This window comes from Centrocercus urophasianus, unplaced genomic scaffold (genome assembly GCF_019232065.1).
Source record: "Centrocercus urophasianus isolate 14NV4802_14NV808 unplaced genomic scaffold, USGS_Curo_1.0 seq_23, whole genome shotgun sequence".
In the NCBI taxonomy this organism is placed as follows: Eukaryota; Metazoa; Chordata; class Aves; order Galliformes; family Phasianidae; genus Centrocercus; species Centrocercus urophasianus.
Genome location: NW_024884789.1, coordinates 7,285,056 through 7,293,104, shown reverse-complemented (window position 1 = coordinate 7,293,104; position 8,049 = coordinate 7,285,056).

Below are 8,049 nucleotides of genomic sequence, written 5' to 3'. Positions count from 1 at the left end.
TGATTGGTATTGATCTGCCCTTTGTAAGCTGATAACCCAACTGCTCTCCTCAAAATAAATTTGTACAAATTCCTTAAGAGGCAACAGTGACTGTTGCAATAATTCCCCCACAATAACAAGTCAGCCTGCACTGACTCAGCATCCTTTCTAGTTTAAATACATTGGAAGGCACCAAAATCCCAAACTTCATTAAAGGGTGGCGATTGGAGAGACTTCAGCATTAGTCTTTGTAAACTATTACAGACACCTTGGCACCACATCCTAACATGCACACAGTGCAGGAACGTTGACAGATAACACCACTGCAGGTGCTGAGCTTTAACAGTTAACTTCTTGTTTATCATTTTGGTTGTTTAACAACTGAACCTGCTGCAAAACATACCCTGGCATCAGCAGCAGAGGACAAGCTTTCAGTCAGTACTAAACAGGTATTTCAAGGTGTGAAGATGGATTACAACATCCCTGCCTCTAATCCCACTGCACCACCATTCAGACAGCTCCAAAAAAATCACATGCAAGTATCACCTATACTCAGGATATCAAGAAGAGTTTAAACTGATGTTGTCCACCTTGATCTATCAAGCTGGAGCAGTTCAGATTCGGCTTCACAAGAAGTTGAGCTATCTCCACAGTAGGGACAGGATGGAAGAAGAGAGAGAAGGGAGAGAATAGGAACCACAGCAGTTTTACAAGGCATCAACAGGCATGAATCAGAGCCCCCATTCTGCATTGTTAGCTCTGTGAAACCATTAAAAGGAATGAAATTGTAAAGCTGTGGGGGATTCATCTAGCTAGTAGAACTGTCTTAGCTGGAAATTATGAGCTATACATAAGGAGGCACTAATTGAAATTCTGTGGTTTGTATTAGCAAATAGGGCAGACTAGACAGTCTGTTTCAAGTATACACTTTTAAAAATAAATACTTATCAGAAGGAATCTATCTGGACTTTATTCACACCCAGTTGCAACATGGTTGATGTAAACGCAAAGTAGAAGCAAAACACAACCAAGCCATAACTGCAGCACTACTTCAGAGAGATGACAACACATGGTATAGGGCAGAGTGGGAGTACAACCCCTTTTTACGGCTGGTGGCTAATAAATAAATCTTGTACTTCTGCTTGTAAACTGAGCGCATTTGGTCTGGCCTCACTGAAAGCCAATAATCCTGCAGCTTGGAAGTGACATTTTTACTGAGTCACTTGTCACAGCAGAACACCACTTGCAGTGTATTATTGGGGTTGTAAACATTTGCCTCAGCACTCCTATCTTGTTAGCGTTACCAAAAGTCAGGGAAGAGGTCTGCTGAACCTAAGCCCTATTTCAGACTTTGCTGTCCTGCTGTTTCCTCAGAAGACAATGGAAGTATTCACAGCTTTTTAGGATGGAAAGAGCATCTTTAGAGGCCCTGCCTCTCTCCTCTCAGGAGGACATACTGACAGTAAAACATGTACAAGAGGCTGCAAGGCCAGGACTTGAATCTGCAGAAGAGAAGAAAAACACTCGAGATGATGTTTTAGGATGAAAACATCAGTTTCTTGAAGAGATATAATAGCATGAGACTCAATGTACCTAGATCTCCTACTGATTTCAGAGGCCACAGTTAATGCAGACAGCCTTGCTTGGCAAGGCAATACAATAAAACCCAGTATTTTCTTTGTTGGGCATCCAGCTGGATGCCAGTAACAGAAAACTGGGCTACATGATGCAAGCATGTTGTGCTTCTACCATCTAAGAGATATTAGCTTCTATTAGATTACAAGTTAATTAACTATAAATGCGGTTTATCGCTATTGCAATTACTTCCAATTTTCCATTTGCACATTACATACTGACAGAACTATTTCTTCACTTAAAAATGAGATTTCACCCTTTCATGAAATCTGCCATTTTAAACTACTTTGGAGAACCACACAAGTTAATTTAGTACACTAAGCACTTAGTAAAGAATCTTCCCATGACTGAATAGGAACCCTCTCAAACTGACTCTCTTGGAAGAGTAGCTTCTATACAACAGTTAAAAAGGAAGAATGTTTTCAGGAGCAAGGAGCTCATATCAAAGATAAACATGTAGGAAAATAAATTGACTCAGACACCAGCAGCAGTTTAACAGAATAATCTTACAGCCAGCAAAGCTTACTGTAAAAAAAAAAAAAAAGTAATTGGAAGAGATGGACTGGATCAAACCATCCTTCAGATTGCATAACCAGCACTCAGACTTCGGTAACTTCTCTAAAACATGTCTGGAGAATTACAAGTTCTGCAGCTCTGGCACTTTTAAGGAAGATTCATCAGCTATCCACAGTGCCACAAAGGAGAAGAATGGGATCCAATAAGCAAACAGCTACATAGATACCCAACCCAACAGCTCAACCTACAGCATACAACATTAGGCTATGTTATTAAAAATATCATGAGCTTTGTCAGCAGAGATCAGGATCTCAGTGAGACACAACTAAACAGCATCACTGACTTCAGACAAGGAACAGAAAAAAAAAAAATTAGGGCCCTGATTCACACACAGCTAGCAAAGAGCTAGAATGATACAGCACTGAGTCAGCTCTTACCTGCTACAGCTCTACTGAATACATGCCTACAAACTCACTGCCAACAAACCCAACCCACCTTCCTGGAAAGGCTGCTAAATACAGGCAAAAGGCAGCCACCTGACTGCAATTCTCTAATTTCCTCTATGTTAGAAGTAGGGAAGTGACTCACAGGGAGGCTAGTTGCTTTCTCAAGGTCAAAGCTGTGCCATAAGTTGGAAATATTTGCTGAATCAACGAATCTTTTGGAGCAAGCCTCTCGCAGATGGGGAAACAGAAATTAAAAGAGCTAAAGGGCTCTGCTAGACCATACAAACACCAGCTTTTCTACAGAGTACAAAGGCTGTACGTTTTGTGGTTTGCTACCTTTTGTGGAGATTGCTGGTCCCTGCCAAGGCATTCAGCTAACAACTGAGCTGTGCTGACCAGAGACAACAGTTCCTCAGTCCCTCATAGGCAGCCAGAAAAATGAACTCCCCTTTGAGTTGTAAGAGCCATTTATTAACTCAAGAATATAAAGGGTGAATGAATGTAAAGCAAACTAATTACTTTTGATGGGGGCTTTTTGGATCTGAGTTCAAAGTTGCAAAATAGATTGGGACTGGCTGCTTATTGTCAAGCCTCCAGAAGGAGATTAAGGGAAAGGATAAGCAAGGATGCTGCTACCGTTTACATTGCTTGAGCATTGGCCACTGGATACGCATTGCTCAGAGAGAGATTAACAGTTATCCAGCACAAAGAGCAATTAACAGCCTTGTCTAACTCAGTCCCGTTCTCTCTGGCCTTGCTGCAATAAACCATGTGAAACTGCCTGTTTTATTTGCTGTCACTCTTTTGTATTGTTAGTCTGCTGTGATGTCATATTTCAAAATCAGGAATAATTAAAAAAAAAATAAAGGAAGAGATCTTTTAAATAAAGTTCCTTCCCCTTGAAAATCAATAACTTCAGGCTTCATTTAGCTTCCCGTAGGTAGATTCACGTCTCTGCACAGATGAAGTTACTGAAATCAATAGAGCTTTGCTGAGGCACAGGGGTCAGTCTGTGCAGTGCTCCTCTGATTTCATGAGCAAAGCACTCGCTGCTGGGTCCAAGCTTCCATCTGCATTTGGGCTTTAAAAGGTTTCTCTGCTCTAGAATAAACTACGAAAGCCCTTGATTAAGTCATTACGATGCATAATTCCCTGGCATGCCAAGAATCCAGTCCCAAATTGACACAAAGGCAAGTCTACTAAGGATGAACGGGTGTTCTGGGGGTTTTACTGTGAAAACTCCAAATGACGTATGCTGGACTGCTGGTGCAGAGTTCAGTTGCTCGTGCTACTGATAGCCGTTGAAATGCCTCACTGATTAAATGTGATTGCAACAAAGATGACCACAGTCCTGCATCTGCTTCTTTGGGAAGCCAGCCTGGTGCTTTGAGTAGGCTCAGCACTTCTCCCAGCACTCATGAGCCGAGGCAGGAGACTCCTCCTGAGTTTCAGCAGTCAAACAGCCAGCACAAGGCAATCCAGGCTTCCAGTTGGGGCACCCAGGTATTGCTTTACTGTCCAGAACATTCAGCACAAACAGCAAATACTTTGCATTGAGATTAACCGAAAGTGTGCAGAAGAGCTCATCTTTCTAAAGACCCCATCATTTGGGGGTGTGAGCAGGCTCCATTATCAGCATCATGACTAACACACTTGCAGCTTCAGCTCCCTGCATGGACCAAGAGCTCGATATACTGACACAGTGGGACATTAGGTTTCTGAGCTCTTCCTGGGCCAATGCAGGACATTTTATTCTACAATAAACAGTCCCATATCTTAGGCTGTAAGTGGACGGAATTAATTTAATACCATATTTTAGACTCTTTGAAAGTCTTACCAAACTGCAGTGTAGTCTGAGCCTTCCTGCTATGTTAGGTGAAGGACTTAAAGAAAGAGTCCAGAAATGTGATAAAGCCTAGGCTCTAAGCACCGCAACAATTTCATGCAAATACACAATTGAGGAGGTAAAAAATTACTGAATTAGGGTTCAGAAATGTGTTTTAACATGAATATTTATTTTTGAGCATATGAAACTTGCTAAATTCATGTTACACATTCATGTCCTAAACATAATTCCTAATCAAAGCAAATCCAGATTGATTATAACAGACAAAAATATCTGCACACTGTTGAATTTTTTTAAAATTTAAAATAATTCCAGACAATCTGAAAGGGGAATAAAAATAAATGCACTCTCAGAGTGGACCCTGCATGTAAAACAAACTAACGGTGAGTTACGAACCTCCCTGAAGGGTGATTTATGGTATAGAAATACCAGTGCTGCTACAACTCTCTTTTATACAATAATGAACAGATATCATGAAAAGGGGCTAAAGTGATTTGTTTGAAAGATACACTACCTTCTAAAGGCAACATATTTAATCTATGAATCACCAACCCTTCAGCCAGTGCAGAGGTTTCTGGTATTATCAGGAGCAGATGCAGACTTGATCTAAATGAGGGAGAAGCGTGGAAGCAAGCATACTCCTGGAGGGCTGAGGCCACAGCTGTCTCAGATGTGTGCCACCACATTTTAAATGTCACCACAACTTAGAGTATCTTTAAAGCACTGATGCAGCTGATGTTGAATGCCTGTCTCTCCTGATAGCATTGCATCCAGAGATTCAGATCAAAATGAAAACTGCACATTAAAATACAAATGGACCTTGCACATGTTGACACTGGACTCTATAATGGAATGAGCCAAAAGTCAAGAGCACTCTTGCCTTATGGCAGTGGAGATCACAAAATCTTGGCTATCATGTTGAGCTATGAGCATACTGACATGACTTATTTCATGGATATTTACAAACAGATTTTTTTTTCCTTTTTTTTTTCTTTTTTCCTTTTTCCACATCTAGGAACAAGTATTTTCAGCAATGAAGCTGGATTCAGCCTGAAATTTTCCACTGGGGTCTGCAAGGTCTTGTTAAGCTTCAACCAAAACTGGCTGAAGGTAAGTAAGAAGTAAGCCATATTTTTGAAGGTAAGGTAGCCTTACTTTTCCATGGCTCGCTGCCAACAGTCTATGACTCCTTGTTCAAATTATCCTAATCCCGGATAAACATTTGGAAAGGCTTGTGAGAACTTCGAGCAAAACACGTGTCCATGCACATGCGCACGATGACACGTGGCACACGAGCGGTGGAGCGGTGTGCTTGGCTGCTTCCTTGACTCATGATGATGAGAGAGGCTTGGATCCACAAGAAGCCAAGTTCTGAGCTGAGTTACCAGAGGAAGTCACAGGGCACTGGTTGGACCCTGAATAACACAGCCAAATTGCTGTGTGGTATTTGGGGAATGGGAGAGAGCTTGTGCTGTATTGCTCAGCACACCAGGGCTATTCTGCACAGCCCTGCAGCTCAGCAGAAGGCTCCTTGGTTCGTGTCTGCTGGGGACTGCTCCTGCTTTCCAACTGGCCTAGAATATCTCAGCTGGCCAAACAGATGCAAATATATCTGCGCCCTCCTTTCCACCCCGGAGCTCATCTTGTGTGCTCTGTCAGCATCCCCTGAGATACACAGCACACAAACTGGCTCCAAGCCTTTTAGTTGCCACACAATTTGAGATCTAGGATCCTCAGGAGTCTCATCGCTGCAGCGCTGCGTCTCTGTGCTGCAGAGAATCCCAGAGCGCTGCCTTGGTTGTGGGCACCCAAGAGGGACGAGGAGCTGAGCCTGCAGCCAAGACGGCTGCGACTAGGTGGCAGCACTCCACTGGGCAAACCGAGCCGGGACTTCAGCGACAGCCAACGGCAACTGGAAAGAAAGTCAGATTGCATATCCCAATCTGTAGGAAAATGGAGTGGAGCAGAAGTGATCAAACCCTCCCTTACATCAGGGCTGTGCAGGACAGCTGGAATGTTAGAAGTGAACTGTGCAGCTCTTTTGCAATGAAGCTCAATGCCACACACACACACACGCGCAAAGTCCTGATTTGGACATCAGAAAGGGAAGAAAAACAGAACAAATCCGTAAGAACTTTCTCAAAAACTCACTGTTCCTCCAGACAAAGCCTGGCTGTCTTAGAAGAGCTCACAGTTCCCAAATTCACCTGGAACTGGAACAGCTCTGGCAAAGCAGATGCAACACAAACAGTTCCAAGGAGCTGTCATTTTGGCTTAGTTTTGTTTGAAACAAGATGAGATACCATCATCTCTTACCAGTCAATTTTATGAGAAACTGTCAACTCACTTCCCATCTGTGCTGGAAAATAAGCCTTTTCAGGTTAGGTGAGGATGTGGAGTCAAATCCACAGAGCACAGATTTAAATTAAAGTACCTGAAGTCCCTTGCTATGCCAGCAAGCAAAGAGAGGGTTTGAATTTGAGCTTCCAAGTCAGGCAGGTTTCTATTTCAATGGTATTGTCAACATTTATCATGTATAAAAGAGAAAGAACATACAGGCAAGAGGAAAAGAAGGACGCAGCAAGAGTGCACAATATGCAGCACTGAGGGGACAGAGCAGGTGGAAAGAAGAATGGAGACACATTATGTTAAAGGTATTTGCTTATAACTACAAAACGTGGATGAGATCTGGTAGGATAAAGGAAGGCACTGCCTAGTGTGGATAATGAGAATCAGAGCACTACAATGCAGGTAAGAGACCTAAAGCTGACTTCTTACAGTGCTCAGAGCTGAACAGTAGAGCTTGGGAAGGTAGAGCTATGTACTCTGGTCTAACCTTATAAATGCACATATATACATACACACACACACACACATATATACACATATTAAAACATAGCAACTGTCACAGCTACTAAACATCCAGCACTTGGAATCACACCCTGCACAGCATACTACTGAATAGAAAACGTGTCTGACATTGAGGTCAACAGGCTTGGGGCAGCTTCAACAGCTACATCCCGAATTATGGCCACAAGTGTCACACCTTGCTGCTAAAGGTGTCTGCTGAGAGCTGAGAAGCTGAGCACTGAGCTTCACCCTTCAGCCCTGCAAGAGATCAAGGGGCTGGAAGTGCAGTATTTGCACCCAAATTGCCAAGGTATTAACATGGATTTCTTTCAGTAGCGGTGACGTATTCATAGCCTTATCTGATCACTCCCTTCAGAATCCTAAATGCTCCACTAATGAAGAAATATCAGCCTCTGCCTGTGTTCTGATGCTGTAGATGGTGAAAAAAACAAAACCTGTCTCCTCAAGTACTGCTCACTGTCCCCATATTCAAGGATTACTTGTATTCAGAATGAATACAACAAGCTTTTCATTAATCGATTATTGAGAGAGTCAAGAGTGATTTATAACCTCACAGAATGTGCAATATAGAAGAAGGGTTCTCATGATTTTTCCTCGAGTACTTCTTGCAGCCCTGTTTGCAGCAAGCACTTGACAGGAGAGGAGCTGAGCAGAGCCATGCTACCCCATCCCAGAAATTTTTGCCCAGGTTGAGTTGAATTGGAAGAATTAAGAACCATCATATTTTTATTTTTTTCCTTCTTTTTTTCTTCTATT